At 41.1% G+C, this 27,168-nt stretch overlaps 1 long non-coding RNA gene across 1 annotated transcript in view; it reads left to right on the forward strand.

The window, feature by feature from the left end:
* The first annotated feature begins 2,003 nt into the window (after positions 1-2,003).
* The window catches only part of LOC122465671, a 29,285-nt gene continuing 4,120 nt past the window's right edge, over positions 2,004-27,168 (forward strand). The window contains exon 1 of the long non-coding RNA XR_006290667.1: positions 2,004-2,076. This is a non-coding gene — a long non-coding RNA (uncharacterized LOC122465671). The remainder of the gene's footprint in view (positions 2,077-27,168) is intronic.

Raw genomic sequence — 27,168 nt, forward strand, 5'->3', positions numbered from 1 at the left:
TCATTTCTCATCTTACAAATATCCGGCAACTTTTGAGAAAAAATGTGGAGGATTCTAATCCCAATTTCCATTACTTTATTAAGTGACTTTGTTCAGGTGGTGTCTGGAATTGGATCACTTCACGTCTTCAGCAATGGATGGAACTGACTTACTGCCAGTAATAACAACCTAATGGGTTTTGGAGTTCATAAGAAGAAAGTCTATTCTAGCTAGAAATGGTAAAGCAGCATAACAAATCTTCCAAAGAGCTATGTGAAAATCAAAAGAAGTACTAGGGAGGTGGGGAGTCCTGGATGCTGAAAACGCTGACTTTTCATTTAATTTGACAGTGACATATAACCAAAAAGTTTTCCTGAGACAGCAAAACAATAAAAGAATTTGTAGGCAGAATATTAGGAAAAATGTCCTAGTGGTGAGACCTATTAGTCTGTGGAATATCCTCCCAAGGGTAGCCTAATCATTTGAGTAATTTAAAACTGGACTGGACAAAGCACTGGAAAATATACCGTGAATGAGGAACAATCCTATATTGGCAGGGGGGATGCGCTAGATTACGTAATAGGTCCTTTCCACTGTTAATTTCTATGATTCTATGAAAAGCCACCAGAGATACCATTTTGAGAGTGATGGATTGTTGGAGTCTGGACTTCAAGACTGCAGAATACCAGACTAGTAGCACCTAAAAGTGATTGTGTGTGCACACTGGCCACAGTTCAATAAGGTTCTTAAGCACATGCCTAACTTTTAGATACAGGAATAGTCCCATTCATATGCTTAAAGCTAGGCATGTGCTCGAGAACCTGGCTGAATTGGGGCTGTATAGAATTCAATAAATTGAAGATACACCAATCATCTGGTTGCCTCCCCTACATATGAAGAATTGGGTATGTTCGTATTAGTTCTAGTGGAGTATCATTCTAATGCTTTAGAGATTTGGGATTGCTCCATTCTTCTTTTGAACCCAAGGGGAGTTTGGCCACTAATGACAATGGAAGCAGGAGCAGGCTTTTTGTTTTTGTTTTTATTTGTTTTCCTTATTAATTTATCTAAAATTTGAGGACCTGTACATTATTCATAAAAGCACATACAAAATATTGTACTGGATTATTATGCACTTCACGACAGCCCTAATGCCCAGCATAATTAAACTATAATTCAGCCAGTTGAACATAAGCATGCCCCTTTTCAACACATCTTCTGAGGGAAAACATAGTAAAATAAACAGACCTTATAGCACACCCTGAAGGTCATCAAATCTGGGCTCTGTCTGACCAAGGTTCCAGAGTAGAGGACCATCCACTGCCCAGCCACAAGCCCCTGCCCATTCAAACTGGGGCCTGTCAGCTGACTGTACTGCCATGGCATCACGGAAGGAGAGAGAGAGAGAAAGAGATGGTTTTCAGGGTAGGCAGGACCCAAACTCTGTAGGGCTCAGAACTACCACTCTTTAAAGTTTATCCTGGAAACAAAAGGAAACCAGAGGAGTTCAAACAGCACGTGACTATAATGTGCTTCTGGTGAAAAATGCCACTTACTCGGTGAGATGCGCTGTTGTGAAGCAGGTGAAGTTTCTGCATAGACTTCAGGAGCAGCCATAATGGCAAAGGTGACAGAAAAAGAGGAGTACAAAAAAAGGAATTCAGTCCAGCAACCGCACTGTTTATACAATAAAGAGTTAAAAGCTCCAACACCCAATCATATTATTGTTTTTACAGACAAAAATCTAAAATGCATTTGCATGCAAACATGGTACTGGCTAAGCCTCTGCGGGATAAAAATGGACAATGAGAAAGACAGATGCATTTTACTCTTAAGGATTTCAACGCAGGGCTGGCGATAAGTTCTGGGACTCTGGTTGTTTCGAATCTGCTAGTTAGTTCTCGGCACCATCTCTGTGACCTATCACTGTCACTTTGCATAATGGAAATGTTCAGCCAGCAGCGAATACCTTGGGGTTTTGATTGGCTAAAATGAAGGAAGCACAAAAATATTTTCAATCAGCACTGGAACAAACTTCACATTGTACAGCTGCAGTGAAAGCACCGTCCCTCTGAGACCCTCTAGAATTTGATTAAGGTATAAGTAAACTTGACTCATATTTTATGAATGTTCATTTTCATGATAAATTTTTTAAAGAGACAGCATAGGTTTTCATCAAGTGGAAGAAATGAATACTGTTATTTTGATGTGAATATTATGGCTTTAATGTGAAGCAATTCTTGACACCAACTGAGGAAACCAGATAGGTTGAGCCATGAAATGTAATACCAAGGCTTTGAAATTAAACTCGTTTTTATTATTCAACAGGAAGTACTGCCAAAATGTCAGACTTGCACCATGAATTGAGGTGAGAATTGTGGTGATCTCTGGATGTCTTTAAAAACAAAGGAGGGGGAAGCGGAAGGGGGGAGGAAGAGGATAGCTGCAGATATTACAGAAAGATTTATGTATTTTAGTCCAAGAACATGTAGTGTGATTTTTGTCCTGGCATAAGCATCTTTCATTTCACATTGTCACAATGGCTATTAAATTGTATGTTTTTCCTTTAAATCCACCTTGAATACATTTTACCCTAAAAAGTCAATATATTGTTAATTATTTTAAACTGTTTAACTAATCTTAGTGCATAGCGAACTTAATGTCTGAAACTAACACTTTGTTTGTGGAAGATTTTTTTAACTAGACCTTCCAAAAGATTTTATAAAGTACCATTAAATTAAATTTCCATTATGATTTAGTTATTCAAGACCACAATTTTTCCTACCATGCTACAGCAAGTGGGAAGGAGAATATAGAATTTAATAACTTAAAGGGATATTAGTCCCCTCTGAGCACTAGAATAGCCAATGGCCCTTATAGAGGCCAAGGAGGTGTTTTCTCTGAGCACGCTTTATTCCACAGGGGATATGTTCATGTTGAGCACAGAGAGGGATGTTTAATTTTGCCATCTTCCAGCATAAAAAGGTAAAATTGCAGAGGTGGCAGCGTTGTCATCAAGAAGGGATAGATATGTAAGTGTAGGACCTTCTCAGGCTACATAGCTGTGCAAAAATGTGAAGACAAAAAATGGCAGCTACATCTAGAACGTATACTTTCAGTTTTCTCAGTCTTCTCTCCGTTGTACCCGAGACTATACTGAAGTTAGAGCTATCTTGGATTTACATTACTAATGAAAGTAGAATAAGACCCGTTGTTCCCAGCTCTATGTTTGATCTGAGGAAGATACACTTTGCTAAAACATCACCATTGCAGTAGGAACTTGCTGCCTCTGTTTTTATGTAATTAATTTAAAGTGTGTGGCTTCTGTAATGGATTATGTTTGAATTAGTTTTTTTTCCAATATACATACACACACACACACACTCCACTCTTACATGTATTTATGCATGTATACATTTTAAGAAATATATATATTACACAGCTGGTTTTACTTTGTCTTAGCACCCAACACTTCTATTATTTCTACATGAATTTCTTTACTATAAGAAATGTATTACTTATAGCAGAGTTGCATGGTGTGACTTTTAAATCTGGTCAAATATTATGGGACACATTTTCAAAAGTGGCCTCTAAAATTGTGCATGCAGAGCTTTTCACAATACCCAAGTTTTTATGCATAAAACTAGGTATCTAATTAGCTTATTTTCATACAACAAGCCAATTTTTTGCAAACATTAAAAATAGGCCTGAATTATTTCATGCAGAAAAAAAATCCCCTGATATGTTAAAAACTCTGAGCTCTGAGGGGCAAAGACTGTGTTTATTATTTGTTCAGACCAGGTCTAGCACAATGAAGCCCTAATCCTTGATAGGGCCCCTAATCCAGCAGGGTGCTGTTATAATACAAATAATACATAATAATTAACAATGTGGTTTTACAAAACGGATTGATGCTGAAAATTTAGCTGTATAGGTTCAAACTTTCCTGATGGAACTGGTTTGGATTCAAGTTGCATGTATTAATGAAAATGATCTTAAATGATATTGATTCCTCTCAGACAGATGGATCCCAGAACAAGCTTTACAATCTGAGTATACAGACTTGGTCATGTATAAAAAAAGTATGTTGCTCATAAATGAAGAGTAGGTACTTCGGAGGGGAAATGAGAGCAATTTAGCAGCACAGAGCAACAGCAGTATAGAACTGTCCCTATGACATTCTTTTGGGAAAGAAGGAGCTTGAGTGATGTCTAGATGATGCTGGGGTTGGTCACTTTACAAAACATGTGGTAGTAGGTAGGTAGATAGATAGGTAGGATGGACTGTTTTCATCTCTGGTTTTATTTTGATCCCATCTCTGGCTAGCCATTCAAATAATAGTCCACGAACCAAGTAATAGTACAGGGACAACCTGGTATCATACAGTTACTACGCTCATCAACACATCATGGCCCCAAAGGAACCGGATCTGGCAGTTTAAGCATGTGGCCAAGTCCTGCTCACATGCTGAAATCAGAAGCAAACACCAGAGGGAACGCTCATAGTGCTTTTCTGGAGAATCAATAAGAACAATAAGCACATCCCCCACTTTCCCCTTCTGCCACCCTGAACAATCTTGCTCGGCTTCACCAATAAGGGCACGACTTTCCATGCAGCTGGTTTTACTCCATTCAACGCCTTCCCTCCTCAAACAGCCACAGGCAGAGGACTGGCTTTTTCCCAGAGAGAGGAAGTAGTAAAGGGGATTCTAAAGAGAAAGCATGGGCCAAAGCACATCACTAATGGATCCAACCTATTGAGAACTCAGTCAGTCAAGAAAACAAATTTTTAAAATAGATTTTACTTTTACTGTAAAGAAGCTGCCCACTAATTTGTTGAGTTTTAGAACTTTCTATGGTACTTGCACTAAGTTTCCTGGGCTGCTTATTAATTTTTAAACTATTTTTGTTTTGTGACCACTTAAAATGTTTTCAAAAAATTCTAAAGGTTTCATCAATCTAAATTCTTTTGGGCGGTCTTGGCCCTAATCCAGGACTACCAAATGTCACATCTTGCACAGGATTCACATATTTTGCAGCCTGACACACATTCCTGGAGAGCCCATCGGAAATCTCATGCATCCAGCTGGACTGTGGAAATAACCTGTGATTGCAGCTGTTGGCCAGAAATGGCTGCTGTACCTGTTGAGCAAGCAGCCAACTGGCCTCTCTGCCTCCCTTCTTGCTACTCCGCTTGCTGGATCTGAGCATCTCAGGAGCAGCCAGAAAAAGCAGGTGGTGACAGCAGCAGCAGCAAACAGAAAAGGTGGCTGTGGGGACAGAAGATGAGGGACTCAGGAGTGGGCTGAGATTCCCCCAGACAGTGAAACACCACCCAACTCAGGATTCCAGACATTTTAAAGCACATACCCCTGCCACAACTGCCAGTTTTAATGCAACTCTCTACTCTACCTCCACCACAGCTTGGGATGAGGGGTGTTGTTCTTAAATGGAACTTACTGCAAATTGATTCCATATATGCAAAATAGCCCTTTGAATCAGTTGCATAAAATCTCACTCATGGAGTCACACAATACATGGCCGCTGTAATATACAGTCTCCATTGGGGGGAGTGATAGCTCAGTGGTTTGAGCATTAGCCCATTAAACCCAGGGTTGTGAGTTCAATCCTTGAGGGGGCCATTTAGGGATCAGGGCCAAAAATTGGAGATTGGGTCTGCTTTAAGCAGGGCATTGGACTAGATGATCTCCTGTGGTCCCTTCCAACCCTGATATTCTATGATTCTGTTGTACTATATAGGGACATGTCATCCCAGTATATCTATATTTTTGACAAATAGGCAAACTTCAATTCATTCAGTTTAGGTGAGCACCCTAAAGTTCCAAAACCTGACAATACTGGAAACAATTAAGTCTGTAGAGTTGGGCTTTCCATAAATTGCCAGTACTTCTGCCATGGTTCTTGGATCTGGACTCAAACAAAGACGTGATTTTACAAATAAAACCTATCTATGTTAATAAAGAACTAAACTGAAGTCTGAACCACCCCAGATCTTTGGGTGTTCAAAATCCAGATCCAATTTTTGCTCTTTACAGACCACATTAAAGCCCCAAATCTGAAAGCCCCTAACTTTTGGATGTTCAAAAGCAGGGTCAAGAATCAAATTTTGCAGTCTGATCCCGTCTCTAAAAATAATGGGGCTAAAAGTTAATTGAACTTCATTGATCCCCAAATGAGGTTCAGTTCAAATCCAGGTTTGGATGATGCTTTAGTAGGGTTGTCTTTTGTTTTATGTGATTTTACTAAGAAAAAAATATTAGAACTGATGGAATAACCTTAACCCAGTCTAGACACAGCAAAAGACATAGTGCATAACAATATACAACTGAAGATAGAAAGAAACAATAGAAGTAAAAAAATATCTGGTGAGCATCTGTATTATGTCTGTTACAAAACTTTGTCGATTAACTTGATTTACAGCGTAGACTGACAAGGATGTTCCTTTTAGGTTTTAGTGTCTTGTTGAAAAAGACATAAAAGATTACTTATATCCTTTATTGGGGTAAAAATCAGGGTTGATCCATTTTTCAGTCAGAAGTGGGGTTAAGCACGCAATATCCTTTTGTTTCCTGTACTTACAGTCTCTAAATTTGAATTCCCTGACCTTAAATGAAACCACTGGGGACCATTGGATTTGGAAAAAGAAATACTGTACTCATGCTACATGGACAGTGAAGTTATGCTGGACATAAAGCATGCAAATTAATGTGATGGTTAATTTACAGGGCATAGTTTATTGTTATGCAGTTGCTTTGGTTGCGGGTAATGTATGACTAATCTCAGTTTCTATCAATTGTTACAGCATAGTGATGGAGGAGAGAGCACACAGTCGAGAGCTGGGAGTTACCAAGGTCTAGTTTAAATTGGGGGAATAATTCACAATGAATCATTTTATTTGATGAATTCAGCCTTATTTGCTACTCAGAGTATGACCACAAACAGATTGTGACTTCCTCAGTTTATTTTTTATTCCAATTTATTTGCCACAGTCTTTGTGAGTTGGTTTTTACTTTACGGATTGATCACTAGAAGTATGCTAAAAAATTTTTTTTTTTAATATTTGCTATTCAGTTACTGCTCACAGAAGTCAAGAGCGCTATGTAAAGAGCTGCAAGATGGAAGCCAGTTGCAGTGCACAATAACTTTTATTGCTCCTAGATCACCTAAAAACAATTATGTATCTTCTTCAGTGCCATTAGGGTGACCAGATGTCTCAATTTTACAGGGACAGTCCCGATTTTTGGGGCTTTTTCTTATATAGGCATCTATTACCGCCCACCCCGTCCCAATTTTTCACACTTGCTGCTGGTCACCTTAAGTGCCATCCATTGGCACTCTATCTCTTAACCATCTGTATATATACAGACAACTCTTCTCTCAAGTACTCTTGTAACACATAGTATACCTTGTGTTCCCTGATTGGATGTGCGTGATGTCGGTTAGAATCAGGAGGAGGCTTGAAGAAGTTGCTGATCTTTGAATTTCTTAGGGAGAGATAGCAGCCTCAACGGAGGTAGCAGATAATCAGGATTAGGGGATTTTTGAAAATTTGAAACCTTTTTGTTTCTGTGTCACATGGACCTTGTCTGAGGCATCATTCCAAGAAAAATTAGGTTGCTGCAAAGTTTATTGGCTGCCTGCAGAGTTAAATCTTAATTTTTTGTCATCACATTAATATAAAGTATCCCCATTGTGAGGAGCATAGTCTGATTATGGTCTGGTGCATTTAATTACCAAATGAGGATGTTAACATATATTCCCATTTACCATATTTATTGCTCTAAGCACACCTCGTGTATGAATTCCCCTCCTTGTCACTGATCCATGACTAAATATTATCCATCCTGTACAAAAAAAAAAAGTAAAGTTGGTAGCAAATTATACATTTGGGGAAAAGAAGGAAACATTGTTTGTAACTAGTGGTTTTAAAAATAATGGAAGCTATTTGAAAATTGCTCCAAAGTGTGCCATAGAAACAGGAGTCCTGGTGGAGATAATTTAGTAGGCGGAATGCAGCTTAGGCGTCGTGGATGCAAAATAAGTGTAACTTATCTGGATATCACCACCATAAGAAAAATGTATGGTAGAAAATTACTGTACAATATATTTGGGGCATCTGTATGTGTGTAACACATACTCTGCCCATGTGATATGGTTTGAAAGCTTTCTTGTTATACCTCCAGATAATCTAGTGTCTCTTTCATTCTTCTCATATTTTGTTCTACTTTTCTTGACAAAGAGGATCAATGATGATTGATAATTTGTTGAAAGCACATCTGGTTTGTTGTTACGCATTTCTGTGGAATGAAACAAGTTTTGTAAATGTCACTCTATATATTATGAATATGTATAGCTTGCAGCAGAGTATTTGAGCTATGATGTGAGAAATAGGAAGGGAATAAAATTTGCCACAGAAGTTAATGCCTTGAAACTCATTGATGGTTTTTAAGCTTTTTTTTTTTTTTTTTTTTGTCTGCACTGCTTCAGCAATATAATGGAAAACAAGCCAAGACCTTGGGAGGTAACAAATGCAAATTTTCTCTCCTGGTTTGAAGATCTAATTGCAAAATGAGTGAAACTGGCTAAACTTGACAATCTAACACTTGATGTTGGCCTGACACAATTAGAGTTGTGTGCAGAAACATACCTTACTGCTAGCTGCTTTCCATTTGTTTGACATGTTTTTTTCTGTAGAATACTGCTCCAAAAACAGGGGAAAAAGAAACGCTGAGAACTCCATAATATGCAGTTTGTATAATTGGCTTTGCCATGTTGTTTTTAACCGCCAGCATCAATAAACTGTTTTAAGTGCTTTAGTATGTTTTGTTGACTGTACCTAAGTATAAAATCAATATTGTTCCTAGTATACTCTTTATGAACTGGAAGAATTGCATGCAATGTGAGTAGCCCATATACTCTTTGTGTGGAGTAATGAAATTTACCTCTTAGAGTTATCAAAAAGCAACATTTTTTTAGGGCCAAACACAATTACACAACTTCCCAGTTGCTGCACAAGAGTTTTATATGTGTGGGCCAGATTTATTGTTGTTATAAGTCCATTGGCCTCACTGGAGCGACTTACACCATGAAAGACTTTGACCCAGGATGTCTTAAATTTCAAGCCCCACAATGTATGTTTAAAAATTATTTCTGTCACATGATCTCTGTTTCTAGATGACTCTCAATGGAAAAGTCCACCAGAGAACCAGGATTCAGATGTACCATACTTGTCAATCATAATTTTATATTTCATGAAAATAAACATGTTGGGTCAAATTCCTCTTTGATATAACTGCATGGATTTTAGTAATGTTAGACCAAGAAAGAATATCGGCCATTATTTTGCATTAACAGGCACGAGGTGCTAAAAAGCCCACATTGTATGGTTAGATATTTACATGAACTTTCATAGAAACATCCATTTTGTTATATTTTAAACTGCCCAGTTAACCTGTAAGAAATGGCAAGCACTGTATTGTGCTAGATATTGGCAAGGCAAGATCTCAAGTGCACTGAGGAGGGACAAGGCAAAATCATCATTAAGTATTCTTTAATTTAACTAAGTTTTGATGTTTCTGAAATGAGATAGTGGGATAAGTACTGAGAAAACCCAGTCAAGAAAATGTTAATGTAACATTTTTGTTAAGAAATTTGGGCATTTAACTGTATCAAAGTATTTAAAATCAAAACAGAAAAGAAAAAGGTTTTGGAGTCAAATCTCCAAATAGCAAACTTTACTATTATAATTGTTGCTACTTAGGTGTACCTGGTACTTTGAAGAATACATAGTCACTAAGTCCAGAAGTGAGCATTATGATTAGGATGACCAGATGTCCCATTTTTAAAGGGACAGTCCTGTATTTAAGCCCTCTTGTAGGTGTCCCGACTTTTTCTTAAAAACAGGCAAATTGTCCCGTATTTCCTATCTCCTCCCCATCAGTACTGGTGAGTTCTGCTGCTGGCCGGATCCCTGCTCATCAGCCACCCGCCCACCAGGGGTGGGCATGGGGGCCAGTGGTCAACGATGGGGGTGGGTGTGTAAGGCTGGTGGCGAGGAGAAGATGCAGTGTGCAGGGCAAGGTCACGCCCCCTGCTGGTCCATCAGCGCAGCCCCCGCTGCGTATGGACTCTCGGCCAGCAGGGCCCAGTCCCCCATCCTGTTTCCGGCATATGCTGGCTGCACTGTGCGAGCTGCGGTGGCTGGAGAGTGTGGGCAGGTGCCAGGTGGCAGCCAGTTACATGTCACCTCTGCTGCCCACCCATCGACCCTTTACATGCTCTCCCTCTCACTGTCCTCTACCTGCTTTGCCCCTTCACCATCCGCAGCCCCGCTGCTCCTCCATATCCCCCTATGCAGGGCGTGACCCACTCCCAGCACTATGTCCCACTCCCTGGTTGGAGCACACAGCTCACCAACAGTCTGGCTGGCAGGCTCCTTCCTTCCCCTCTGCCTCTGGCTGGGCCGGTGCCCTAGGAAAGCCCAAGACCCTCCAGCCCAGGGTTCTGGCCAGGAGGAGCTGAGCCCTGCATATACCAAAGCCCCGCACAGCTCTGACACAGGGAAGCCTCTCTGCCCCTCAGCTAAGCTCTGGAGTGGCGGGGAGGGGGGAAGAGGGGGAGAGGAGAGGGAAAGCCATTTCCTGCCTGTTCATGCCCTGAACCTGCAGGCTCCACAGCAGCCCCCAGGGTGGGGGCTTAGCATCCTCTTCAACCCTCTCCCCCCGCCCTCCCCGAGTCCTGCTTCCAGGGAGTGCAGGGCTGCTCCATCCCCTAGGCACCCTCCTCTGCTGAGCCACCTCTCTGGCCAGATTTGCTGAAGCCCCTGCAGTCAGGTGCCCTGGGCCCTGGTGCACAATGCAGCCTTAGGGCTTAACTCCTTCCTGTCTGTGCTGTAGCCGGAGGCAGCTGGGTTATGTCAGTGGCCAGCAGCAGCATGGAGCATAGCTGACTTTTGACACTGTGTGGGCAGGAAGGGAGATGCTGCTTCCAGACATATAGGGATGGGGATGGGGGTGGGGGGGTGAGAAGAAGAAGAGATGGGCTCTGCAAAGACACAGGCCAGGTCATCCCTTCCCTCCATCCTCCTCCCCTGTGGCTGGAAGCAGCTCCTGTCCCTTCCCTCCTGCACACACAGTGCCAAAAGACTGTTACTGGCCACATTCTGGTGTGAACCCTGGCAGAAATCTGGCTATGTGACCCTGCATGCTCCCCCCATGTGTTGCTTCGGGAAGACACCAGGTATTTGTGCCCCCTATTAGAGGTGATCACATGCCCCCCAGTTTTTTGGTTGCTCCCCCCCCCAAACTAGACAGGCTGGGTGACCCACTGAGGTGAGTCAAGGGGTTGAACTGGCACTCCCTCCCTGACCCCTGGCATGCAGGGCTGGCCTGAGCCACCTGGTATCACCAGCGCAAGTCACCCCCATAGCTTTGCACTCTGGGCTGCTGCCCCACTTGCCCCACCCTGGTTATGGCGCTGCCCTGGGGTAGTTTCAGTCAGATCCTGCCCCCATAGAGGGGTTGGGTTCTGCCCAGCACTCACCCCACAGTGGTGGCTCAGGCAGCTCCTGTGCTGTGGGGCTGGCTGGGCTTGGCTTTCTGCTCCGGGCATTGCAATGTGTGGGGTTCCAGTGAGGCTCAGGTTTGGCTCTACCCCCCTAACTAGACCAAATTTGTGTGAGTGGAGTGGTACCTGGCTCATGGGGTTGCAGTGCCACTTGCTCAAATCTGGCCTACCTGGACTCCTGTCATCATGATGACTGGGTCAAACCTGAGTGGTGCTGGGACCCCAGTGGTTGCAGTGCATGGAGCAGAGAGGCAAGCCCAGCCATCCCCATGGGATAGGAGCCACAGGAGTTGCCACGTGACCCTTTGAAACATTCTGACAACCCAATTTTGGGTCCTGACCCATAGGTTGAGAAATCCTGTGCTAGATTACAAAGCAGGCTAAAATCACAAATCTCCTCCCCATCTAGGTACTTACAGACCATGATCAAGTCACCTCCTTAACCTCTTGGATCAAATAAATAGATTGACCTTCTTTAGTCTTACACTGTAAGGTAGATTTTCCAACCCTCAAATCATTCTTGTAGCTCTTTCCTAGCAATTTGTCAACATCCTTCTGGAAAGCAGTTTGGACACAAGAACTGGACAATATTCCAGAAATGATTTCATTATAACATATATAGTTGTAATAACACCTCCCTACTTCTATGCGATATTCCCTGTTTATACATACAAGGATTGCAATTGCTTTCTTAGCCACAGTATCACACTGGCAACATGAATTCAGAGATTAACCCCAGGGTTCCCCTCTCTTTGGGAAATCCCAGGTAGCTGGCTAAACTGGTCTGCCATCCTCTTTGTACTGCCAGAGGAGCACAAAGCAGGCGATACATACCAAGAATACAGTCCAAGATCTTTGTACTAATGAGTTTAAAAAACTAAGAGCCAGACCCACAGAAGACAATGACAAAACTCTCACTGATTTCAATAGCTAGGTTTAATTCTAGCTGAGAGACAAAATGTGTGTGAGGTAACATCTTTTATTGGATCAGCTTCTGTTGGTGAGAGAGAGACAAGGTTTCTAGCTTACACAGAGTTCTTCTTTGGGTCAACTAATTCTACATTTTAATAAATACATTTTAATTCTAATTTTAATAAAATTCTACTTCTCCACTCACTGATACGGTGTTCATTGGAGTAACACCATGAAGTCAATGGACTATTTGGTATCAAATGAAATAAAGAGAAAAACAGACCCAGTAGATTTGGGATCCTGAAGATCCTTACTCATGTGACTAGACCTTATTCTCAGAAGAAGTTCCATTGATTTCAGTCTAGCCTCATTATTTCATACTTCCCAAAATAAATATCAGTTTTTAATGGTTTATAAATTCGCTACTGTTTTGTCTTTTGCTTTTAAAAATAACTAGAGTAATATGAAGAAACCGTGTGAGCATGGTGAGGTCCAAATAACCTTGTTTACTGAATAGACACAGCATGCAATGCCTAGCTACATATATACACTGCCGCTCTGTTTGGATTCTTGCAGCTTCTAAACTATAGAATACAGTGAGTGCCTCTGGAGAGCTCACAACTGATTTAAAGGGATACCACCCAGTTCCTGTACACTATAGATACTAGACATTTGTGTTGATGATCTCCATTGATAGTGATTCAATAAAATTGTATACCTAGACAAAGGCTGGATACGTACAAAGACTATTTATTACATGTTTACCAACTTAGCTAATGGAATATATTTGTCTAGGTTACTCATTTTCTGCATGTGATTCATTTACCCAGCTGCAGTCAAATACAGCATGTGGTTTCCAGCAAGTCTCAGCTTTTTCATCCATTTGTATAAGTCGGTTTATATTCGTGCACTGCAATGCAGCCAAAATTAAAACAGTCCAAAGCTTTGCTCTATCCACTAACTCTTCACATATCTGCCCAGCTCTCATGAAATAATAGTGCCAAACAAAGTGGGCCAAACCTTGGGGCCTCACTATGACTGTTTCACATCATACCACTGGTACAGAGTTCTGCAAAACCATGTTAGCTGGCTACCCAAGGATTCTCCAACATATGAGAATCCCCAAATAGCACAGACCCAGTTCTGCTGGCACTATGCAATCCTCTGCCAGTTCCTTCAGGGCAGGGGGTATAACTAGAATATCCTTGCACTTTTTTGGTCACCTTTTGCTGGAATGAGTCCTTGCCTAACCAAAGTAGTTCCTGGCAATCCCCAGAATCAGGACACATAAAGGTAGCATACAGCCATCTTCGTTCCTACCCCACTGAGGACTGCACCAAGCAGCAGTCAGGTGTCCTGAGGTTCAAACCCAGCATATTTAAAGGTTGCACATTAAAATCTTTTGTGAACCTGAGTGTCGTGTCACTAGTGTAACACAAGAGGTGGGGGTAGGTAACATGACATGCTCCAGACATTCAGTTTCTTGGGCTTGAGGGGATTTTTTCTTATATTTAGAGGAAAAGGGGTCAGTCTCACTATCCTGGAGAGGGAAAGCATCCCTCTGTCGACATAAGAGGAACATAACAGGCAGTAGCAGTTCAAGCTCCTCTTCCTCACACTACTATTATACCTCAGGAGGATCTTTTTTTCATGTGGGTGAAGGTGACCAAAAAGTGACTACTTCCAGACAGTTCAGCCTCTGTGCCAATCTGGTTAGATGGCAAATAAGGTGCCATTTTGTTGACAGTGTGAATTTCTGTCCATTAAGAAATGGAATGAGAGCCTACATCAGCCACTTGTTTCACACAGGCCACCAAACCATACAGATGGTCACGATTTCTAGCTACCACTGACCTGAGCAAAAGGATCCTTATTTCATTACCAGTGCCCTGACCTATCAAGTTCCAGTAACAGCATTTCTGAATTGTTTTCCCCCAGACTGTATATAGTTAACACCTAAGGCTTTTTATTTGGGGTTTTTACTGATTTTTTACCAAAAAATTTCTGGGTTTTACAAAAGATTATTTGGTTTGTACCAATTTTCCCCTGAATTTGGGCCATTCAAGTACATTCAAATACTGATTATATTAAGAAAATCTAATACATTACATTAGGCAGATGTGTTTATGTTAATAAATTAGTCTAAGTCAGGGGTTCTCAAACTGGGGGTCGGGACCCCTCAGGGGGTCATGAGGTTATTACACGGGGGGGGTCACGAGCTGTCACCCTCTACCCCAAATCCTGCTTTGCCTCCAGCATTTATAATGGTGTTAAATATATTAAAAAGTGTTTTTAATACAAGGGGGTCACTGTGTGAAAGAGGTCACCAATACAAAAGTCTGAGAACCCCTGGTCTAAGTGTAAAGGCAACATAGTGGAAAATACACACACACACACACACACACACACACACACACGCATGTGTGGGCATCATGTATGTTCCGTTAATGTACAGTTCATGAAATAAATAGCAGCATCAAACTGCTTTAACTTTCAATACTCTTCCCTTTCTATGTTTGTTGCTTTTTTCTGTCCTCCCATTCCCCTGTATTAACCCTGACTCTAACCCAGAAATCTGTGAAATTAACATTTTGTACTGTCTTCACCCTTTTAAAATTTTTGTAATAAACATCGACAAACTCCCAGGATATTTTAGTAAGGAGCAAAAGCACATCTGAGGTGGTGGGCCTGGTTATCCTCTCAATACATTAGTTTTGCACTGGCCTTATTCTCCATGGTTTTGCACCATGTGTAGCAAATTACATTTGTGGTCAGAGGGTTTAAAGCACTCCCATTCTAAACAGATAGTTTTACTCCTATTTTTTACCCACTTCTCAAAGATGTTAATGACTATACAAGGTGCAAACTGGAGAATCAAGCCCCTGTATTTCACCGGTATTACTCCTCATTTACACTGACATAACTGAGAGAAGACTTAGGCCCCGTATTTCTTAAACATCTGGGTTCATTGGTGGTCTAGAATAATGAGTTGTATTACTTACAAAGCTAAAGCAACTGCTGTTTTTCCAAATCTTAAGAACTGAAGTGACCTTCCGAGCTAAATTCATAAACAAGAATTGGTATTTCCCAACTCATGCTGTTCTTGCAAATTGATGAGATTGACATCAGATGAGAAGCTTACTGAGTTCTGCATGACTGATTCACAAATCAATTACCACATGGCAAAAATGAAACAATATGTTCACTTAAGCAGAAATTAGTTCATTATCATGTCTGGACCAGCCCTTTATGACTGAGGGCTGTCATGAAATGAGGCCCTACAGGTTCGTTACTGCCTTCAAGAATACAGATGAACCTTGGTTTTCTGAACCTTGAGTATCCAAACATCTTATCTGAAACTCGGATCTAATCCAATATTCAAAAAATTGCATTGAAACTAAATTTGACTGTCAGCAAAGTGAGATTCCTTTGGTGTGTTCGGTTGAGATGTCATCACTGTTTTTATGATTATGAAAATAATGTAATAAAAATGAATTTTTTTTTCCTGAATGCATTAATAAAGATAATTTGTTAGTCAGTGAGGCTCTGTGACTTCCACAAAGCCCAACCAAATTAAGGGATTGTCACAAAATTTTAAAATACCAGCAGGTTATTTGACATGGAATTTGTAACATTCTGAAAAAGAATTCTGAATGTTTCTGTACGTATGGTCCATTGGGTAAACATAAATAAATAAAACCTTTATTTACTCATTAGCAAATCAATAAAAGCTCTGATTAATTCAACCTTATGCTCTGGCTTTGTGTATGTTAGCAGGCCAAACAACCTAGCTTCATTTGAAACTGGTTTCCAATTACTTGCAGATGGCTGGAGGTAGATGAAAGACTCCATAAAGGTGTTCCTTATTCTATTCTATACTCCCAAGACTATTGGGCTATGTGCTGACACTTGGATGCTTGTTTTACAATATCATTTGACATGTGGGATTTATGTGTCAAAATTTCTTTTAAAGCCAAGAAAATGTCAACTAGTAAGTACAGAGAAGAAGCAAAAAAAAAAAAAAAAACCCCAAAACCCCTCTGCTTTTTTAAGACAGAAGTCAGTAAGTTAGATAGTGCCAAGTCTTAACCCTCTACCAAACACACACACACACACAAATTTGACCTGATTGCCAGCAACCTGAGATTCCTTTAGTGTGTTCTGTTGAGATTCCATTACTGCCTTTATCATTAAGAAAATAATGTAATAAAATGAGACTTTTTCCCTGAATGCATTAATAAAGATAACTTGTTGGTCAAACTCCAAAACCACTGGAGCCACGTTTAATTTTCTGCTTTTATGGATTTAGGATTTGGTATGCTGGGATGTTCAGTCCACTGCAACAATATAATGGGAAATTGTAATGGCATATTTAGAAAAAAGGGTTCATAATCTACCACCACTGAATCTTTTAAATGTCCTTTTGCAGACATCCAAGATTAAATGCTATCCAAAATGGGTATTTTGTAGGGTTTTACCAACATCACCAAAGGAAAAAAAAATATACCCAATAAACCATTGGAGTTGCTTTTAGTTACTCAACTTCAAACACTTTGGGGGTAAAAGTTGATAAAAAGATCTCCCCCAAAATAAAAAAAAAAACTCCTGCCATTATTAATAGCATGTGTGCATTATTTCATAAAACATCAGATAACATGCTTCCTTATTTGGAGTCAATAAAGGAAAAATAAGTTATGCAAATGAGTTATGCAATGTTATTTCTGACATAGTGCAAAATAGTAGTTCAGAAAGGTATTCGTCATTTGTCAGAGCCCAGCTCTGGCTTTGGGCGCTCTTCAATCAACAAAAACCAAAAACATTCAGAAAATTAGTGAAGCTGCGGACTTCAGTGCTATGTGCCAAACATGATAAATGAGTTACAAATAAACTGTGTTGAAAATAGTAACAAAAGACCTTAGTCTATCAGTTTCATCCATCTCTTTATATTAATGCCTTTCTTTGTTAAGGGCCTGATTCTATGTCCCTTATGTTGAGCAGAAATTACCCCCTCTAGGTGTCCCATTAACTTCTATTGGACTGTACCACTCAACATGAGAAAGATGGTGAATGGGGTGCCCCTACATTTTCAGACTATTTTAAATATCCTTTAAAATTTAAAGCAGAGAATCACTCAAGATGAGATGTTTAGGCTTGAGGGGTTAGTAACAAATTTGTACAGTCAGTAAAACCATGCAGGCTTAAGGGAGGGGGTAAAAATGGGTAAAATCTATCCTCAGTCTGTTATATGGAGTTCCTCCAAACACGCCAAGAGGATTGTAACAAGGTCAGACACTGTGCAGGTAGCTAAAAAGGCATTTACTATGATATGCCCACACTGAAATTTTTTGAAGTGCAGATACCTAGTTCTATTAGCCACAATATGGATGTAACTGGGCTGTACCATGAGATAACACTGTCCTACTGGTAAGGGGGAGTTGAGGAGGTAAACTAGGTCAGAGGGAGCTCCACAAAGAAGTCTGTCACAGAGGTAGAATTCCGCCCAGAGCTGCCTGGCATGATGGGTAGCGTGCCCTGTGCTACACATCTCCAGGGAGCAATGGTTACTACTCCCTCTGCACCGGGCACTCTCCATGGGACAGCTGGAGCCGGGAGCGAGGCCATGACACTGAGCCCAGTGTCTTTCTCCCAAAGATGTGCATTGAAGGAGCAGTCCCTATACTGTATGGAGCACAGGACTCCAGTCAAGCCTGGCTGCTATTCAAGGGGCAGAGTGACTGGTCCACAGAGCAGCCAGCTCAATCTGGGCCAATGCTAATTACTTTAAAATGATTAGGGGAAACACACATTAACATCAATAAATGGAGATTGGATCATATTATTGACTTGGGGATCCCCTGTGTCCCCACCCTCATGCATTAACCCTGCCCCCCAATTCGAGTGATAGTGTCAGGGGAACATCCTCCCCTCAGAGAGGTAGGGGTGCAGCATAAGACCCCTTTCTCCCTCCCCAGTTGTCTTTCCCTTATCCCCCACCAAGAAAGGGAGAGGCTGCAGCCAGGGGTCTCCCCCAGTACTTACCCCAGCAGCCCAGGTGTACCTGTGAGGGTGGGTGACCTGGGCCAGCTATGGTAGTGTTTTACCACATGGAGAATTCTACTTGGGTGGTCTTGGTGGAGAAGACCCAGAGAAGTGGGTCTTGAAAATAACACCCCACTGAGATGCACAGGAAAGTTTTCTCTTTTTCAGCGCTATTGCTCCAGGCTGTCCGTGTATGCAGATGTACATCTCTGCATTGAGTACACTACAGTCACATTTTAAAACTTTGCTTTACTATCATAAGGGCTAAAAACTCACTTTTTAAATGAAAGCTAAAATTCTAACAATGGTTTGACTAGAAACTGGGGTTCTAGGCACAGGTCTCAATGGTCTAGGCCTTAATCCAGCCTTGAATGATGAAAAATAGAAGCATCTGATAGAAACAGAAGTAAAAACTGATTCATTGCTTTTGGATTTAAGTGTTGTGGGTTTTCGGAAAACAAATCTGACAAATTGCCTGGAATGATTAATTGTATTAGTAACCTAACCCACCTCTGACTTTACTACTTAAGTACCATCTTACTATTGACAGGAATCATTTTCTGGTGCTGGAGAAGTGCATTCTTCAATGCCCAGCTGGAGACATGACTCACTTAGCTAAAGTAGCCTATATTGAGTCTTCTGCCATTTAGTAAAGTGGCTGCACTATTAAATAATTAGATTGCTTTTATTTGGTTATGACAATTTCCATTTACTGAGTCTTTGCCAGCAGACGAAAGTGAACTTAGAAAGAGGGTTGTGCTGTATGACTTGCCATTCCGCCAGTAGTTTTAAAGATGAATGCCTGGACTCTCATTGATATCTGATTTCTATGACTTGTTTTGCTACCAGGGGAGGTTTCCACATGTAATTTTAAATACACTCAGTCAGGTTTCTTGTCATATATTGATGATATAGAGCGTCTTTTCTTCACTGTAAGGCGGAAAATTTTTCACCATCTTTAGACTAGCTGTTCATTCTTTGTTAAAGGTAAATTGTGTTTAGGTTGAGAGTACAGATCAGTAATTTGAGGGTTAAAAATACTTACAAGAACAGTGTATTTATCAAGCAATAGCCATTAGAAACCTAGAGGATTTGGAGAACCAGGATCTCTGCAGGACACCAAGAGACAGGAAGAGGAAGGGAATAGGGAGCCCTGGGGAAATAGAAATTCTGAATGGTTCCTTGTTCCTCAAGTGGACTCCATGAGTCAGTTCCCCACCTCCCTTCAGCCTCGTGTGCTCCATTCCTTGATTATTTTCCCCCCATTCCAGTTTTGCCTTCATATCAGTCCTCTGAAATCCACAGGACCGGATGCAGCCCTTGGTATGTGGCCAGGAATAAAGTCTGTGTTAGGCCCATGTTTCCTGTGAAACTGTTCTGGACCTGAAAAGGTCCACAGAGAAGCACACTTGGGACTAGATACAGGAATCAAAGGTTGGAAGCTGGGAGAGGACAACTGTAAATTTTCCTAATTATCTGTAAGAAAATGACAGACAAATCTTTTCCAGCAATCAGTTTCCATTGTGAAAGATGTATCCACATGTAAAAGAGCTAGAGATTTAAATTATTTTAATGAAAGCTTAGGACACTAGCAATCCCATGGTGCCTTTAAAAGTGACACCTGGTGGACCCTTCTAATTTTCTAGTAAATAACTTCTCAAATATCTCTTACCCCATCCTAGAACTGGTGTGATGCACCAGGTTCTTTTGAATAAACCTCACCTCTATCCTGAGTAAAAATACAGGTCAATCTTGTTATAAGATATGACCAGAAAAAAACTGCAAGAAATCTCAAAACATGATTATTTAACTCCTATTTTATCTGAGATAAGTATTTTAAATTATCTGTCCAGATCACCTCAAATTTGGGCAAGAAACACGGTCTCCTAGCCAAAGATCTGACATCCAAAATTTGAAGCTGAAATGACTCTTAAGGTTGCTGAAGGTGTGAGGACAAAGAGAAGAAAATCATGTTTATTACAAAAAGCATGATTCACAACCTTATCTGTGGAGATGTTAATGTCTTAGGACAGATTAGTACAATTTCTTTGTAAACAGAAAAAAGATTTCTCTGGTACATAAATCATAGTGGATATAATATTCTGTCATTATGGCTTTGACTTAGTAAAGCACTTAAGCATGTGCATAACTTTAAGCATGTACTTGTGTGCTTAAGTCCATTCCTGTTCAGGAAACTACTTCAGTGTTTTCCTGAAACAGGGCCTTTGTCATTGTCATTAATAACAACCATCAGTTTGAGCTTATTCCTCTCAAGACTTGTTTTAATATACTCATCCTATCTTCACCACTCTTTATTTAAGTGATATAAGCATTTTTTTTAGAAATGACTAAAAACCGTTAAGAAAAAAGCTAGCTTTAATAAATACATTTTATCTACCATTTTAGCACATGCAGTAGTTTCTAATAAAATAAATCAGAATTCACTGTAGTTCTTGTAGCATTTCCTATAGAAAACCCTCCTATATGCAAATTCTAATACCATGGGTCAGATAAAGTTGATTATTATTCATTGTTAGTGGAGACTTCCATATAGAAAATTTGGTTTCTTTTCCTCCATACCTGTTTATGGTGTGGAATGCATTATAGCAGGTATAATTACTTGTTTACGGTCTATAGATATTCCATCACAGCATATAGCTGGTCTGTGATTTGTTATCGTGTTTATAGAAAGTGCAGGCTTGTTTAACACCAAAAAAGAAAAATAACACTGAGGGCCAGAAATAAGTCCAGAAAGTCTGAGTTAAATTATATTTGCACTGCATCCTTAACTAATCCCTTTCATTCCTGCGTATTGCAATACGTGATCCACCCAACAAAGCACTTAAGCACTTGATTAACTTTAAGCATGTGATTAGTCCCATTGACTTCAATGTCAACACCTGTTGACTTTGCGCCTACTTTGGGAGGTAAAAACTGAGTTTTAATGGTACCCACAGTATATGTGAAGATCCTCATAAAGATCAATAAAAAAATTATATATTATGTGCATGCATTATGCGATTGTCATTCATTGATAACTTCTTTATTGCATACAAAGATTTAATTTAGCAATTCATATATTCCTCACTGAGAACTATATACTTGCTTAGTCTGATGTTTTAAATCCAAATAATCTTTTAGCCAATCATCTGCAAAAAATGTATGGGATTTTTTTTCCTTTCCTGAATAACACAAAAATGCTTAAATGGGGTTTGTTCAAAGATTTAAAAAATATTCACTTATGAACTCAGAACACGTACGAGAACATTTGGATAATTTTTTGGTGGGGGGACTACAAACTAAGGAAAATGGGATCTTAGGAAGACTTTGCCTTCACATCCATAAGTATAGTGTCACTAGTTTAACACTGTGTACCAGAGGAAGATCAACCCATGAAAGTTTGCTGAAATGTCTGAGATAACATCTCCTCGTTCTTGTAAATTTCCTTTATGAATAAGCACATTTTCAGCATTAGAGCTGGTAATTTATCTTTATTGGCAGCTCCACCCCCATTGTTTGAGCTATGGCCCCCACCTTGGGGAATGCAAGAGGGGGTGATCACTTACATCTGACCAAAAAAAAAAATAATAATTGTAAAAACATGGGCTGTACTCAGAAATTGCTTTTTTTCCCAAGTAATATACATTGGAATCTCAAGCAAATGGAGTGTATAATTCTTTGTGAAATGGGCACAGAGTTAACACAGAAACAAATACTCAAACACAAAAAGGCATATTTCTATATGTTAAAAGGTAATTATTCCTTTTATCAGGATAAGCCTGCATTCTCTCCTGCCTCCCCTACAACCTCATATTTTCTTATACATTCAAAGCTTGATTTTTTTAAAATTAAAAACACTTATTTTTTTTTAAATGACAAAGCCACAACAGACTTGTGGTAGGCTGCTGGAGTGCAGTTACCCAATTCTGCTACACCAGTCCTTCTTTTTTGGATGGCAGTCACAGGCTCCAGATGCCAATGTACTGAGGCTAATTTTTTCCATCAGCATCTAGCTCCTTGGCAAACTCCTCCAGCAATTGTGCTGGCTGCCTTGGAGCTGCGTCTTGGTCTTTTATGAGGCTGTGTTCCTCACATACTGCCTGGGCAGTTTACTTCTCCTCAATGGTATTTTCTTATACAGTTTACCTTTGACAGTGTAATTGGTGCATTTTTATCTATTAATGAACATGGCCATGAATTATCCTTTCATGAGATTTCAACTTAGATTAATTTATTTTATTAGTCAAAGTTGGGTTCCTGTGCTCAAGTGTTCTTTTCCTATTCAAAGGTGAGTTTCCATGCTCAAATATCTGCCATCTGGCACTAAAGAGTTCATATCAAGCATGCAAGGGGCCCCATTTTCCTATATCACAAGGCTTGTTTAAACAGAGATAGTTCTCGCAAACCTGATTTGTATATAGATCTGATTGTTCACTCAGCCTCTATAGCTTACTTGAAATATTCAGTGTATAAGCTGACTGACACAAAATTGGACCTCACTAAAGAAAAATGTAAGTGTTTGCTGAATTTCTGACTTTATAGCCTTGGTTTGAAGAGTTTTTATCCCCTTTGTAAGCAAAGCTCCCTTCCTGTAGATATTAAGCAGAATCCTTTGCTAGTATTTCAAAGGAACATTAACTAAGAACTACAGAAATGACAGATCATCACCTGTATTCCCTAATATCAGAATATCAACTATCAGCCAGAGAACAATGAATGCTCCTTTTAAGGAAGTTAAAGGGTTGATGATTTGTTGCTATTCAGTTTACATGCCAGAACTTTTTATTTATGAGCTGAGTAATAATAGTGTGTCATATTGGTTTACATATTAGACCTTCATATTTTAATTAGAAGGCTCATGTTTCCTTTGAGAGGAGGTGTAGAGCCTTTCATTATCCTATCTAAGATAAGTCTTCCGATGAAATAGTTTACTTTCTTTTTAAGGGAAAAATCCCCAATGGTTATTGTTTTGGTAACTGTTCTTTGAGATGCGTTGCACGTGTCCATTCCATGTTAGGTGTGCGCATGCCCCATGCACAGTTGCTGAACATTTTTTCCCTCAGTGGTACCCATCAGGTTGGCTCTAACGCCCTCTGGTGCTGTGTGCGCGCTTATGGAGCAGCATAGGGGATCTGGCCAACCCTGTACCCCGTCAAGCCAGCACCAACAGAATGGTAGGAGGGTGGGTCGTGGAATGAGCATGTGTAACACATCTTGAAGAACAACAGATATGGAAAGGCTAGTAACCGTTTTCTCTTCTTCGAGTTCTTGCATATGTCCATTCCATCTTAGGTGACTCCCAAGCAGTACCATAGGACAGCAGTTCTCAGCCAGAGGTCTCAACCGCGAGTAGGTTTTAGGGGTCCTTGCAACAAGGCCAGCATTAGACTCATTGGAGCCCAGGGCAGAAAGCCAAAGCCACGCTGCCCTGAGCCCCACCACCCAGGATTGAAGCCAAAGTCTGAGCAGCTTGGCTTCAGGGGCTCCCTTGCTACTCCCTATGCAGAAAAACAGTTGTTGTGGAACTGGTGGGCCTTGGAGTTTTTATAGCATGGGGTAGGAGGGCTCAGAAAGAAAAAAGCTGAGAACCCCTTCCGTAGGAGGTGGCCTCAGAATTCATGGACGTGTGGATTGCAACATAGCTCGACAAAAAACAGCATACTTGCTGGCTGATGGGATAGTGGGAAGAAAATATATGCACCAATGACCGGGTTGCTACTCCACAAATGTCCTGGATCGGTACCTGGGCCAGGAATGCCACTGAGGAAGCTTGTGCCCTCATGGAATGGACAGACAGAATGGTTGGCGGAAGAGGAGTTGAAGAGGAACTTTGAATTATGTGCTAATTATGTATCCCACTCTGATGGGAACATCCCTTTTGCAAACCTGAGAAGGGTTGTGGCTGGGGGCTAGTGCAAGATCTGTGTGTGATGGGGACTAACCCCCACCTGTGATGGAACAATTAGTCAGATACTCTGTGACCAATATGGTGTAGGTAGGTACATAGCTCGAGGGGAACTTGATTGTTTTGTTTTCTGTGCACTGTATCTTTACACTTAAGGAGCCTGTCATGGTAGGCAGAGGAGGCAGCTGTATGGTAGCTGCCATTTTGTGTGTCATATCAGATGCAGAATGTTTTAGAGTGAGTCCCCTGTGTCTCTTTTCATTGAGATTTTGGGTCTGATTGTCATTTACATTAACACCCCTTTATACCACCCTAGTGATGTAAAGAGGGCATAGTGTAAATAGGGATCAGACTCTTTATATTTGTCCTTTTTTTCTATGTAATTTTCCTTGATTTAAAATAAGTCACTACCTGAAAAATACAGTATAATCAGAGTATCCCAAGGACTGAGGGAAGACCACACAGTCTAAAGTGCAACTGCTATCAGAGCCCTGACACAGCAGTGCCAGCCTCCCCTCGACTTGGCAACCTGCTGCACCAGCCCACATCAGCACACTTCCTTGTTTCAGTGCCATTTCTCTCCTCCTCCTCCTCTCAAACCACACCCACCTGCAACCCACCTAGTAGGGGAGGGAAGGCGCATGCCAATGTGTTTTGCTCTTTTCCCACGGGAAAAAATGTAACAGAGAAAGTTGTTTAGGAGGTGAGGTTAAGCGTGTTAAGGTCAGCATGTTCTTGTACTTGCATGGACCAATATAACTCAGTGGCTTATGAGTTATAAGAATGGCCATAGTGGGGTCAGACCAAAGGTCCATCCAGCCTAGTGTCCTGTCTACCAACAGTGGCCAATGCCAGGTGCCCCAGAGGGAGTGAACCTAACAGGTAATGATCAAGTGATCTCTCTCCTGCCATCCATCTCCACCCTCTGACAAACAGAGGCTAGGGACACCATTCCTTATCCATCCTGGCTAATAGCCATTAATGGACTTAACCTCCATGAATTTATCCAGTTCTCTTTTAAACCCTGTTATAGTCTTAGCCTTCACAACCTCCTCAGGCAAGGAGTTCCACAGGTTGACCATGCGCTGAGTGAAGAAGAACTTCCTTTTATTTGTTTTAAACCTGCTGCCCATTAATTTCATTTGGTGGCCCCTAGTTCTTATATTATGGGAACAAGTAAATAACTTTTCCTTGTTCACTTTCTCCACACCACTCATGATTTTATATACCTCTATCAGATCCCCCCCTTAGTCTCCTCTTTTCGAAGCTAAAAAGTCCTAGCCTCTTTAAACTCTCCTCATATGGGACACATTCCAAACCCCTAATCATTTTAGTTCCAAACTCTTAATATGCAGCTACAATCTCATTGCTAACACCTAGCTGCTGCTATAAGAGGTGGAAATTGATTGTAATGGAGTTTTGTCAGCGGAGCCTTTGGCCCAGTATCTTTATTGGAATCTTGTTCAGTAATCAAGGTGATTTTTTCTCCCTCTCAAAATAATTCCAGACAGATTTTGATAACACTCTGAAATCTAATGCTGATAGAGTTCTCCTGTACCATCTCTCCTGGAGAAGCATCCATTACAGGTCCCCCTAGTAAAAAAACCTCTGAATTAAAATGCATCTACACATTGGAATGATTCGTTTTTGCTTGTTCTTCGTCAAACTTTTTTTTTTATTGTCTCTCAATCCAAACTCATTTCAATTCTTTCTTTGCAACCCAGGCACATTTGGAACTAGCATGGCCAAGAGGACTCAACTCTGAAGCATTTGGGGGTACAGCTGTAGTGGGGCTGTCACCCTGCTCCAGTCAGAAAGGGGTTAAAAGCAGCCACAGGAAACTGCTTGGGTAGTCAGCCACAGGTATGGTTGCACCCAATTAGGGCACAGCTGGCCCTGATAAAAGGGCAGGCTGAGAGAGTGAGAAGAGAGACTACTGCTCCAGCTGGGGAACAGAGAGGACCAGGCAGCCTGGGAGAGCAAGCAGGGTACCTGAGGCAGGGCAGGGCAGGGCAGGGCAGGGCAGGGAAGGCAGGCAGGCAGGCAGGCAGGCAGGCAGGCAGGCAGAGCTGGGGAGTTCTGGCCTGGTGAGTCCCCAGGCTGAGGCCTTGCTAAAGGCCAAGGGAGGTACTAGAGCTGCAAGGAGGCAGCAGAGGCTAGAAAGGCAGCAGGTCCAACCCCCTTGCCAGTGATGAGTGGCCATTACAGACTGCAGTTTGTCCCTGAGAGAAGAGGCTAGATGATGAATGGCAGTACCCACTGAGGCAAGATGGGTCTAGGGTGTTGGGGTTCCTGGCGGAGAGGAGACCCAAAGTGTGGGGGCACTGCTGTGGGGCAGCACCCCAAGATAAGGGGCACCGGGGTCTGGGCGGGACATGAGGCCTGAACTGCTACAAGTGGTAGAGATTTACAGAAAGCTAGATACCAGTAGGAAGCTACTGGCCAGCAGGAGGTGCTCTGAGGCTGGAATCGTGCTAATTCCCGGATGACCAGCAGGAGGCGCTGCGCAGGTGAATCAGCGCTGCTACACAGCCATGCTCTTGTTCTGATGATATATTCACTCTGTATCTCTGCTATGTCTCTATGTAAGAAATTTTAACTTTTAAATTCTAAATCCCTACTTTTGCAATCTTTTCCAAAATGCTTAACACATTCTTGTTATACCCATTTATAAATATCAAAATAACAGATGAACCGAAAACTCCACAAACACCTGACACATTATTCTCTGAAACATTTTGCAGAGAC

Source organism: Chelonia mydas, chromosome 4 (genome assembly GCF_015237465.2).
Source record: "Chelonia mydas isolate rCheMyd1 chromosome 4, rCheMyd1.pri.v2, whole genome shotgun sequence".
Classification (NCBI taxonomy): domain Eukaryota; kingdom Metazoa; phylum Chordata; order Testudines; family Cheloniidae; genus Chelonia; species Chelonia mydas.